Below are 13,762 nucleotides of genomic sequence, written 5' to 3'. Positions count from 1 at the left end.
TGCATAGGGTGATTATCAGGCATTTGTATAAGTGCGGCAAGCAATGATGTTCATTAAGAGTATGACATGTTATGCTTAACTTTAGAATTAAAGCATTTATCATTTAGCCAAAGTGCTCATAATCCATCATTCATACTACACATGGGCATAAAAAGAAAGAACAACCGAACAGATCCGTCCCGAAGGACTCTAGGCTTTCAAGACTCTACAGAGGTGTACAACTGTACCCACACGGAAGGATGGGACTAACCACCATACCTCGTGCATGAGAGTAAGGGTTGTCTCACGCCTTCCAACCTTTCAAGACTCTACAGAGGTGTACAACTGTACCCACACGAAAGGACGAGACTAACCACCATACCTCGTACATGAGAGTAAGGGTTGCCTCACGCCCCGAATATCACATGAAAGGTTCGACTCGATGCCCGGGTCAGATTTCCACCATCTTCCCAGTACCTCGGGTCAGGCTTCTGTACTGTAACGAGTCCCCGGTTCATTACGTACACCATCTTCCCAGCGCCATCCCCCTTGCTAGTTTCACGGATAGACAGGTCGCAATTAGTTACTTGGCTTGTCGACCCTATCCACGACATATGGTCTCTACGGGTGGTTACTCAGACTAACGTATCCCAATACACGGTCCTTACTGCTCCACGAGCTATGTCGCTTGAGATCCCACACTCACGACGACGTACCCCTCACATGAGCAAGATATCCAAGTTATCATCAAGATTATCATATTAGGGATATTAGTCCTTAGCCAGATTAGTTAAATAAGTCAAGATGTACCCTCTTTGGTTTTAGTGGTTAATTATCCAGGTGTAGCATCCTACACGCGTGAGTATGAGTTCCCTTCTCAAGCTCGACTTCTACCGTTGCCCAAGCAACTAAGCAATAAGCATTAAGTGTTTCCATTCCCGTTGTTTAGGTGCGAGGCTCTTACAGATTATTAGGCTACTCTAGGTGTAATATAAGAGTGATCATTATCCAAGACTACATGTGATGCATGACTCATAATGCAACTTGATAATTATCCAAAGTAGGGTTTATAATAGTGGGGTGTCTGCCTGCTGGATGAGCAAGGATCCCATAGCTTGGAACATCACTAGTGAAAGGTCCTAATATGGCTAGAGGGGGGTGAATAGCCTATTTAAAAATCTACAAGATCACTAGAGCAATTCGATTAGTATGACAAATAGCGAAATGCAAACTTGCTCTAGCTCTACAAGGGTCGCAAGCCACCTATCCAACAATTCTAGTTACTATAATCACTAGGCACACAATTTGATGTCACTACTCACTAAGAGCTCTCACACTTGCTACACTAAAGAGCTCCACTAGATAAACTTAAGCTACAAAGCAAGCTCTCAATTCTAACTACACTAAAGAGCTTGCTATAACTAGTTTACGGGAATGTAAATGATTGAGTAGGGTGATTATACCGCCGTATAGAGGAGTGAACCAATCATAAGATGAATACCAATTCAATCATCGAGAGAATACCAAGGGGCAAGAGACAATCAATTTTTCTCCCGAGGTTCACGTGCTTGCCGGCATGCTAGTCCCCATTGTGTTGACCATCACTTGGTGGTTCGGCGGCTAATAAGTATCACACACCTAGCCCACCACAAAAGGCGCCGCAAGAACCTACCCACAAGTGAGGTAACTCAATGACACGGGCAATTTACTAGAGCTACCTTGCAGCTCTTCACTGAGGAAGGTGCAAGACCCCTCACAATCACCGGAGCCACCCACGAACAATCACCAACACGTGCCGAAGCTCTTCCGCTGCTCTAAGCCATCTTGGTGACAGCAAGCACCAAGAGAAATAAGAAATCCACAGCCACAATGATCCTCAAGTGCCACTAGATGCAATCAGTCAAGCAAATGCACTTGGAATCACACCCAATCCACTATGATGATGAATCAATGATGGAGATGAGTGGGAGGTGTTTTTTTAGGCTCACAAGGATGTCAAGTATGTCAAAGTACCGAGAGAGTGAGCCCCAAGCCAACCAAATACTATTTATATACATCCCCTCGAAATAGAGCCGTTGCTCTGCTCACAGGTTGATCGGACGCATTGACCAGACGCACCCCAGCGTCCGGTCACCCTTGTCCGTCCATGTGTTCTCTTTCATACCTCGCCTGTTCATCTCCAACGGTCAAGTCACAGTCGCGTGAAACATTAAGTCATGATCGAACTCACTACATGATCGACCGGACTCTGAGCCACGCAGCATCAAGTCGATTACGAAGAGGTTCTAGAGCCGTTAAACTTTGACCAGACACGTCAGATCATAGACCACCGGACGCGCCGGTGAGTCCGGTCGCTATAGCTCAACTATGCCCGATGACCGGACGCACGCCTAGCGTCAGGTCATAGCGTCTGGTCACGCTTCCCTGCTCTTGGCCAGTCACTGCTTCCCTGGCTATAAATGACCGGATGCGTCGGGGTGAGCCCAGTCACCCCGCGGCCAGCGTTCGGTCAAGGACTTTCTGCTCCTTTTCTTTTTCTAAGTCCTCAACCGCTTTGCCCTTGCTTCCAACTTGCTAACCACAAAGTGTAGAACTTGTGTCCACGTGTGTTAGCATTTTCCAAAGCATTTTACAAGGGTGAGAAGTTACACACTAGGTCCCTAAATGCAATGCATGAATCATGTCACCTAGCGGCACTTGATAAACCATTTAGCCAAAGATCTTCCCTCTTTATAGTACGGTTATCGATCCTAAGTCACTCACACCCTCTATGGTGTCTTGAGTGCAAAATAAAAACATATCATATACCTTTGCCTTGATCATCTTGGTTTTTTTTGTTTTTCTCTTTCTTCTTTTCCAAATGTGAAGCACTTGATCCATCTTTTTGTGACCATCACTTTCACCATGACCATCATCTAGCTCCATCACTTGGATTGGACCACCTTTTTCTAATTCACACACTTAGATCAAAGGTTAGTCCTAGGTTTCATCAATTATCCAAAACTAAACTAGGGCTTTCAATCTTCCTCTTTTTGGTAATTGATGACAACTCATTTACAAAGATATTCAATAAATTCTTTTTGGATTTATGTCGCTTGCCTAAGCATATTACCATGTGTAAAGATTATGGATAAGTTTCATCAACCGAAATTGGTAGTATTAGCTCCCCCGACATATGTGCACATATGCATGGATAGAAAGTTTGGGAGTGTAATAGCTACCAAATGATGCTAAGGTGTAAAGGATGGACCTTTGAAGTGTGATACCTATCGGAGTTGCCATTTGAACACCAACCTTAGCACCATGATTTTCAAGATACCACTTGAAGAACAACAAAGAACTAGATACCTCGTGAGATCAAAATTATAAGCAAGATTCTAGTACTACTTGTAAGAATAATTCAAGTGTCTAGCTTTCTTATGCATGCTAGTATTTCATTTCATCAAACATTTTCTATGATCTAGCATACACCACACAAGCATGGATATGGAATTTTGAACTTGTGCCTTGCAAGCAAACACATGTAATGCACATACAAATGCAACATACAAGTTTATGAGCTTGCTGCCCTACTTGTGTGCTTCAAGTCTTATTTGATCCCCTTCCTTTCACCTATCTTACTATCTTTGGTTTCTCTCTCCCTTTTGCTTATCTTTGGGAATTACTTCTCTCCCTTTGTCATCAATGACCACAAAAAGGTGAGATTATATTTTAGATAAGTTGTGTGAAACCATGATAAGTGAGGACCATCTTCCAATTCGGTCCAATCTAGAGCACTTGCAAAAGATATTTAACTCGGTTTGATCCAAGGGCAAGCTTCTTCACACCTCCAAATAAGGGTTATCATGCACCATGTTGAGTTAAACACTTATAGCTCATTTTCTAAATCAAACATTAGGTTCACAATCCCACAAACATGTTATATGCTACCACTAGATCATTTCAAGCATACAAGCAATAGTGGTACCATACAATCATTAAATTCATTTGATTTTCATGAATGAGCCAATTTAATCATGAGGAGTGACTAGATGCACTAAACAGGTCCTTAGCAATTGATGAATGACATGTCAATCAACTTTACCTTGCTTTGTTCGAAGAAGAGGCATGACATATAATGGGGGTGCATCAACACATATTGGAGAAGTCAAGTATGTTTAATTCATTCCTTAGCTTGCAAAATCTCATCTCATCAAGTGGCTTGGTGAAGATATTGGCAAGTTGATCATCGGTGCCCACACTCTCAATGCAAATGTCTCCTTTTTGTTGGTGATCTCTTATAAAATGATGGCGGACATCTATGTGCTTTGTTCTTAAATGTTGAACCGAGTTGTTGGTGAGCTTCAAGGTAGTCTCATTGTCACATAGCAATGGCACTTGTTTGATTTTGATTCCAAAGTCACTCAAAGTAACCTTCATCCAAAGCAATTGAGCACAACAACTACTGGCCGAAATGTACTCCGCTTCGGCGGTTAAAAGTGCTACACTATTTTGCTTCTTTGATGACCAAGACACAAGCGATCTTCCTAATAGTTGACATGTGCCCTATGTGCTCTTTCTCTCAACTTTGTATCCCGCATAATCAGAGTCCGAATATCCAATCAACTCAGATCTTGCTCCTTTGGGATACCACAATCCAACATTTTGTGTATGCTTCAAGTACCTCAACATTCTCTTTATTGCCTTCAAATGACTCTCTCTTGGTGAGGCTTAAAATCTTGTACACATGCATACACTAAACATTATATCCGTTCTTTATGCGGTCACATAGAGTAGGCTTCCAATCATCAACCAATACATCTTTTGATCCACCATGTTACCACTAGCATCACTATCCAAGTTTCCATTTGTCCCCATTGGTGTACTAATTGCTTTACTTTCATCCATGCCAAACTTCTTCAGCATGTCTTTGATGTACTTGCCTTGACTCACAAATGTGCCATTCTTCATTTGCTTGATTTGAGGACTAATGAAGTAACTAAGCTCTTCAATGATGGACATCTCAAACTCACTTGCCATCACCTTTCCAAACTCCTCACAAAAATCTTGATTGGTTGATCTAAATATGATATCATCAACATAGATTTGTAACACAAACAAGTCATTGCCTAGCTTCTTGGTGAAGAGAGTGGCATCAACCTTTCCCATCTTAAATCCCTTAGAGAGTAGGAAATCCCTCAATCTTTCATACCATGCTCTTGGTGCTTGCTTCAAGCCATACAAAGCCTTTCTCAACTTATAAACATAGTTGGGCTTCTTCTCATCTTTAAAACTAAGAGGTTGCTCAATATACACAAGCTCATTGATGTACCCATTGAGAAATGCACTCTTCACATCTATTTGGAACAACTTAATGTTGTGGGCACAAGCATAGGCTAATAAGATCCTAATTGCTTCCAATCTTGCAACCGGAGCATATGTCTCTCCAAAGTCAAGACCTTCAACTTGAGTGTAACCTTGAGCCACTAATCTTGCTTTGTTCCTTACAACTATACCATCTTGATCTTGCTTGTTCCAAAAGACCCATTTTGTTCCAATCATATTATGATCCTAAGGCCTCTCAACTAACTCCCATATTTGATTTCTTGTGAAGTTGTTTAGCTCTTCATGCATAACATTTATCTAATCAACATACTTCAAAGCTTCATATATCTTGTTTGGTTCAATGGATGAGACAAATGAGAAGTATTCATAAAATGATGACAATCTTGATTTTGTTTGCACACCTCTAGAGATATCACCAATTATAGAGTCCAATGGATGATCTCTTGCAACATTGGTTGGTTGGAGCACTTGCACTTGATTGCTTGCATTTGATTTATCACTTGATTGAGATGATGAACTAGCCACTTGTTGTTGATCTTACACTTTTTCATCACTAGCACTTGAATGATTTTGATCATGAGAACCACTAGCTTGCACATTTGAGTTAGAAAGCACTTGATTCTTGTCATCTTCCACATCAATCATCTCTCTAGGCCTTATATCACCAATGTCCATGTTTTTTATTGCATTGACTAATTGAGTGTCTCTTACATCATCTAGATTCTCATCTTCCTCTTGTGAACCATTTGTTTCATCAAATTCCACATCATGAACCTCCTCAAGAGTATCACTAGCCAAATTCCAAACTCTATAAGCCTTGCTAGTAGTTGAGTAACCAAGCAAGAAACCTTTATCACATTTCTTCTCCAACTTGCTCAATCTTGTGCCTTTCTTCAATATATAGCATTTGCAACCAAAAACCCAAAAGTATGCAATATTGGGCTTTCTTCTATTCAAGAGCTCATAAGGTGTCTTCTCCATCATGGGGTGGCAATAGAATTGGTTGCTATAGTAGCAAGCTATGTTGATTGCTTCGGCCCAAAATGAATGACTCACATTGTACTCACTCAACATTGATCTTGCCATGTCAATCAAGGTTCTATTCTTTCTCTTAACTAGGCCATTTGATTGTGAAGTGTACTTGGCCGAGAATTGATGTCTAACCTCAAACTCATCACACAAATCATCAACTCTTGTATTCTTGAATTCACTTCCATTGTCACTTCTTACTTTCTTGATGGTTGTTTCAAACTCATTATGAATTCTCTTGATACAAGTTTTGAAGGTTGTAAACACATCACTCTTGTCAACAAGAAAGAACACCCATGTATATCTAGTGAAATCATCCACAATCACAAATCCATATTTATTTCCACCAATGCTAGTGTAAGTGGTTGGTCCAAACAAATCCATGTGAAACAACTCAAATGCCTTAGATGTACTCATTATGCTCTTCTTAGGGTGTGTGTTGCCAACTTGCTTTCCGGTTTGACATGCATTACAAAGCTTATCCTTCTCAAATGTGACATCTTTCAAGCCTCTGACTAGATCATGCTTAATCAACTTGTTCAATTGTTTCATTCCAACATAACCAAGCCTTCTATGCCATAACCAACCCATGCTAGACTTATTGAGCAGACATGTGGACAATTTAGCTTCTCTAGCATTGAAATCAACCAAGTATAGATTCTCATATCTAAAACCTTTGAATATCAAGTTAGATCCATCTGCAATCATCAATTCCAAATATGCACTTGAAACCAAGATCACACAATTGAGCTGACGATAATAGGTTAACATTCAAGCTCTCTACTAGTAGCACATTGGAAATGCTCAAGTCATTGGATGTTGCAATCTTACCAAGCCCTTTGACCTTGCCTTTGCTATTGTCACCAAATGTGATACTATCAGTCCCACTGCTATCATTCTCATTGATTGAATTGAACATTCTTAAATTACCAATCATGTGTTGTGTGCACCCACTATCAAGCACCCAATGCCTTTCTCTGGCTTTGTAATTGACCTACAAAAGAGAATCAATTATTTTTAGGTACCCAAACTTGCTTGGGTCCTTAAAGGTTAGTTACCAAGGTCTTTGGTACCCAAATGTCCTTCTTCTTTGGGCCCACAATTGGTGTACCAATGAACTTAGCCTTCACACAATTGGCACCCTTAACAAGCATGTAACAATAATCAAATTTAATTGAGGATACACTAGGTTGCTTGTTCTTGTTAGTCTTGCAATATTGCTCTATATGCCCAACTAGCTTGCATCTATCGCAAAATCGATCATTGCCTTTCACAAAGTGACAAAGGCCGCTTTGCCTTTCTTGGGGGTATTGCCTAAACCCTCCTTGTTGAGAGAGAACCTTTGGCTATCCAAGCACTTTAGCAAGCGGGCATCTCCACCATAGGCATTGCCTAAGGCACGAGTGAGCTCATCCACCTCCTTCTTGAGGGTCTCATTTTCCACCATTAGTGAGGCATCACAAGTGAAACCATCACTCAAAGGTGAAGTAGTGGTGGTGGTGCTACAAGAAGGGTTAGTGGGAGCAACAACAATGGGTTTATAAAAAGATTCATTAATAATATCACAGGTTAGTCCCATATCACATGTCACAATCACTTGCTCCTTCTTGGCTCCCTCCTTCTTAACTTTCTCGAGGAGAGAGGAGTGAGCTCTTTCAAGCTTAGTGTGAGCATTGCCAAGCTCCTCATGGCCTTCCCTTAGACTCTCATGAAAAGCATTGAGCTCATCACTGTTACAATCATCACTTTCACAAGTATCATCATCACTATCATCATATTTTACCTTGGTGGGCTTTGCCATGAGACAAGTTGATGAAGTATCGAAGATGGAAGGCTTGTTGTTGATGGCTATGCTTGCAAGTGCTTTCTTCTTGGATTTCTTGTCATCATCACTTGAGTCATCATCCTTCGAAGAAGCATCACTATCCCACGTCACCACATAGCCACCACCCTTCTTCTTTTGGAAGGTCATTTTTTTCTCCTTTTTCTCCTTCTTCTCCTTCTTTTGCTTCTTCTTCTCATCCTCATCATTGTCACTATTGTAGGGACAATCCACCACAATATGGTCTAGGCTCTTGCAATTGTAGTATCTTCTCACATATTCTTTGCTCTTGTTATTGTCTCTTCTCTTTCTTACACCATATCCCTTCTTCATGAATTTTCCAAACTTTCACACAAAGAGAGCCATGGCCTCATCATCAATGTCACTAGCATCTTCATCATCACTTGATTCTTGCTTCCTTGACTTGCCCTTGTTCTTGGATGATGAGCTAGCCTTGAATGCTACACTCTTCTTTTTCTTGTCTTCATCTTCCTTCTTCTCATCCTTGTCAACCCCCTCCCTTTCCACACGGTATGTCTCTTGTGTCATGACATCACCTAGTACTTGGTTGGAGGTGAGTTGCTTCAATCCTCCTCTAATGTTGATCAATCTCAATGTCTCAAATCTAGGAGGTAAGCATATCAAGAACCGATGAGAGACATCATCATCATTGATCTTCTCTCCCAAAGCCTTCAAGTCATTGATAATTACTTGCAATCTATGGAACATATCTAGAATGCTCTCATCATCCTTCATCTTGAAGCTTGTCAACTTGTCCTTGAGGATGTATAGCTTGGCACTTTTCACCACCGATGTGCCCTCATAGGTCTCCTCTAATCTCTTCCACACTTCACTAGCTTTCTCACAATCCTTGACTTACTCAAACACCTTGGAATCAATGGCATTGTAGATAGTGTTGAGAGCCATTGTATTGCATTGCTTGTTGGCCTTGTCGTTGTTGGTGAGATTGTCTGGATCAAGAATCACATAATCACTCTCGGTCACATCCCACACTTGGTCATTGATTGAACCAAGATACATCTTCATCTTTCTCTTCCAATAATCATAGCATGTGCCATCAAAGAACGGTGGTTTGCCCTCCACATGGTTGAACACAATTTAAGCCATAATTTAACACTGAGGTTGTTAAGTGTTGATGCAAAAGTGGATCTGCAAACACAAAGGGCTAATACCCGAATCGATATCCAAAGCGTGCCAGTCGATTTGACCTGTTAATCGACAAGGATGAAGATACGAACACTTTAGTCCTGACAACAGCGATACGCCCGGAAATCACGGCCAAGAGGTGCTCACGCGGAACTCGAGAATCGCCGAAGGTCGCACTGAAACGATGCAGCTCGCCGATTCAATGAGAACTCGTAAAAAAAGAAAAAAGTATGCAAATTGACGAAGTCGCCGAAAAGTAAGTAGATGCAAATAGGAGTAAAAGTTGGTTTTTATGTTGATTGATATATCTCTTACATTGCCCCTTACTCCATATTTATACCCTGATCTAAAGAGACACAACCAAACACAACTAGGACACCAATCCCATATCTAAGGAAACACGTGACTCTTACATGAATCATACTCTAACTAATATAGAAAAGGAAATCAACTTCTATCTATTTCCCTGTCCGCCTCAATTACGATGGAAACCTCACTGTCCTCCTTCCCATCGGCATACTCCCTATTTCATCGGCAGTAGTCTTCAAGCCTTCCTTCATCGGCATATTCCCTGTTTCATCGGCAGTAGTCTTCCAGCCTTCCTTCATCGGCATATTCCCTGTTTCATCGGCAGTAGTCTTCCAGCCTCCCTTCATCGGTATTGACAACAACACCTCCAACCTCATCGGCAACGTCCGAGTCCAAATCAACCTTTCCATCGACCATCACCAGCTATCGGCAACCATCTTTACAAGCTGGCTTTCATCGGTTATCAAAGTATTCAATAACTTTCCCCTTGCCGATTAGTCCACTCCGATTATTTTGACACGTGCAAAAAACGGTGTCAACACATGCCCCCCAATTTCGGAGTATAAAACCATTAATGCTCCGAAATTTACTCCAAATAACGCTTGCCTTCGCCCGATTACCGTAACTCATTCTCCAAGCCAAAACTTGATTTGTTATCAAATCCAATCAAATCTAATCTTGATTCACGCACTTCAGTAAATATCGCACAATCGCCAACCACTCTTGCCCTGATTATGGTTAAGATACCGAAGCAATAACCCATCGGCAAGATCTTAACATGATAATGCTGCCATTTTCAGAATTAAAATATCCTGTATCGATATCCCTTCCAAGTCATGATTACTTGTCATCAACTCATCTGTACAATCCCCTGATTATCGTGCGAACAGTTACCATATCCTTCTGAACCGTCTCGACCTTCAGCCTCCAATCCTTGGCATTTTCTCTCTCCGGCGGCGACTCCGACGAACAACCGCGCGACCTCAACCAAGGAGAACCCTTCCCCGGCGCTAACTTCAAGTTTCCTCAGGACCATGGCCATCAACTTCGACGTCCCCGCGGTTCGCTCCACTTCCATTACCCTTTACTTTAATCTTTTCGCAAATTCATTCAGTCGGTGATTTTTCCTTTCTTCTGTTCTCTGGATTCCATAACCTTAGGAACTGCGCAACAAATTAATTATCCCAACCGATCAACCGCACGTTCAATGCCTCGGTCCAATGGGCAACCCAGATCCAACCGATCTGATCAATGCAGAGGTTAACAGAATCCCCTTTAGAGCCCAAAATTTTTCTCTGAATTTGTGGAAAGACACATTCCGATCTTGGCCCAAAACCACCAAGGGGTGGAAAGATTGGTACTTGAGAGTTAATAGATCGATGCAAGTATACTGGGCAGAACGAAGATTAGACCAATGCATTAGGCTATCTATTGCCGATATGCAGAAAAATGAATCAATGATGATTGCAGCTGCTTATTTCTGGTCAGACACGACCAATACTTTTATGTTTGGACATGGCCCAGCCACTCCTACCCTTGCCGATATCCATATGCTTACTGGCTTGGACATCTCATCTGCCGATGAAGGCTCCATCTATGGTAGAAAGCCTGAATACAGGGTAAATACCCGTAACATCGGCGGTTGGACAGGATACATTCAAGAATACCAGAAGACCGGGACAGTTAACCAGAGGGAACATGCCACATTCCTGAATATGTGGTTGGAAAAATTCATCTTCTGTGGTCGATCAGTAGGACCAACCAACGCCTTCCTCCCTGCAGCTGAGCTTTTGGCTAATGGCGTAAGGTTTCCTCTTGGCCGATACCTTCTGAGCTCCACTTATCATCTTCTTCATCAAGTGTCTCAGAAACTTTTGCTCGGCGAACCCATCGGCAACCTGGGAGGCCCGTGGTGGTTTATCAACATGTGGCTGAATGCCCATATGCACAAACGTTTGCAATGGGACTTTTTCGCTCAACAATTCCCACGAGAAACTGCTGAAGACTATGTGCTTGGGGATGATGAATCGGCAACACGCTCACCCCTCAATTTTGGTGAAGCCATAATTGTCCTTCCTGGAACAGAAGCTAACGAAGACCAAATCGGCAGATTCTTTCAAAGCTTCTACAATGGTCTTTCTCGTGATCATAGGGCCTGGGTGCCTTATATTGACGAAGACAACAGATTCCCCCTTCTTTTCAACTTTGCCGATAACACTCTGAATCAAGATAATGAGCTCATGATGGCTATCATTACTCCCAGGGCAATTCCAGTAAACACATTCGGCAGCGGGAAAAACACCAACATTACTTATGAATTTTACAACCCATCGGCAGTATCCCGCCAATTGGCTTTTGGGCAATTGCCAATCAAACTCTGCTTTGCCGATGTGATCAAACCCAGGGAAACAATCACCTGCGGAACAGATTGGAACAAGGTAGTACAACTCTCCCCCGATGCCGATACTACAGATGTTGATATATCCACCTGGACACCAATATCTTTCATCACCGAGTCATATAAGCAATGGTGGCAAGAGTGGAAGGAACAACTGTTCGCAACTTCTGCTCACACATATCGGCACATGATCGACCCTGAATACGCCATCCCTGACGACGCGGTAAATTTCCTTTAACTCCCTTCTGCTTTTCCCTTCATATATCAGTAACCGATTCTCCTGTAACAGGTTAACAACCCAGCACCATCGGTGAGCAAAAGTGGGAAACCCTTCAATCTCCGGCCTGTTTTCCCAACATCGCTGATCGGCTACAACGCTCCCACCTTAGCCGCTTTGACCCACCAGAAGATTCGTACCAAGACCATCACTTCCAAGTCCAAATTGGCTACATCCAGGGCTACTCCATCGGCTGCTGCTACAACCTTGGTCAAAGCATTTAAGGTAACAACCTCGTTTATTTTTACTTATGCCGATCACAAACTGTATTAACCTTAATCATCAGGGGGTAAGAGCTACTACTGGATCGTCATCGGCAATTCCGCCGATATCAAGCACCACTTCCTTCGATGAACCTTCAGAGGTAGCTTCTTGACTTTACATTTTACTTGTTAAATATCATCTCTTACACTTGTTTTGCAGCAACAATTGGGTACATCGGCAAACGTACCAGATGTCCAAGCTTCACAACCAACAAGTGTCGATGCCCCCCAGCCCATCGTTGCCGATGCCCAAGCAAAACGCAAAGCTTCAACAGATACTGAAGCACAGCCAAAACGACAAAGGTCTATGCCGATCCCTACATCTGCCCCAATGTCATCGGCCGTCATACCTCAAGAGCCCACCATCGATGAAGTCACAGAGGATATCCCATCGGCAAGCTCAGCCGATCCCCCACACGACATACTCCAGGTTGCTTCCTCCAGTCAAGCACAAGAAATTGCCTTGAAACAGGTAAACCGATCAGCCTAGTTGATTTACAATACTCATACTTACCCCTAACTGATCTCCCTCTCTCTCTCTCAGGAACAAGACTCCCCGAACAGCCTATTTTCCTTTGCCATTGATATTTCTGACGACGATGGAGAGGAGACAAGTTCTTCCCTTGCACTGGGAACAATATCGGCAGAGACTAAATCCAAGTTGGAAACCCTCCTGAACTTGCTACAACAAGGTACCGCCCAACTGGTAGATGACTCGGACCCCGCAAAGGCAATCTTCAAAACAATTCGGGGCCAGGTCCCTGCCGATGTTGAAGAAGTACTCTTCCCAGCAGCTCACCTAGAAAGCCGCCAACTGCAATATCAACGGGCCGCTCAGCGCATTGCCGATAGAGCAGCTCAGGCTCAACTCAAAGAAGAGATGCTACAACTGAAACAGATTGCCGATGAGAAGCACAAGGGCATCGGCAACTTGCAGACTTCGAGCGCTGAACTTAAGCAGAAAATCTTAGATTTATCAGCAAGGAAGATGGCTCTATTGGCTGAACTGAAAGAAGTTGAGGCAGCCTTAACTCATGCCCAACAAGAAGAAAGCCAGCTACCCGATGCCATCAAGACCCTTCAGCAAGAAAGAGATATCCAAGCTCGCAAAGCTTTAGCCATGAAGAAAAAACTCAAGCCTGTGGAGGGTGCCGCCGATGACGATATCAAGGAAATGGAGGAAGCCGACCAGA

General features: G+C 42.7%; 1 long non-coding RNA gene across 1 annotated transcript; it reads left to right on the top strand.

The window, feature by feature from the left end:
- The first annotated feature begins 12,539 nt into the window (after positions 1–12,539).
- Positions 12,540–13,411, top strand: LOC136527120 (uncharacterized). Its single transcript, XR_010776679.1, has 3 exons — positions 12,540–12,670; positions 12,730–13,041; positions 13,114–13,411. It is a non-coding gene; the product is annotated as an uncharacterized lncRNA (long non-coding RNA).
- Positions 13,412–13,762: the final 351 nt, after the last annotated feature.

Source organism: Miscanthus floridulus, chromosome 19 (assembly GCF_019320115.1).
Source record: "Miscanthus floridulus cultivar M001 chromosome 19, ASM1932011v1, whole genome shotgun sequence".
Classification (NCBI taxonomy): Eukaryota; Viridiplantae; Streptophyta; class Magnoliopsida; order Poales; family Poaceae; genus Miscanthus; species Miscanthus floridulus.
Note: the sequence above shows the minus strand (reverse complement) of the source record. Positions and strands in the feature narration are given on the sequence as shown.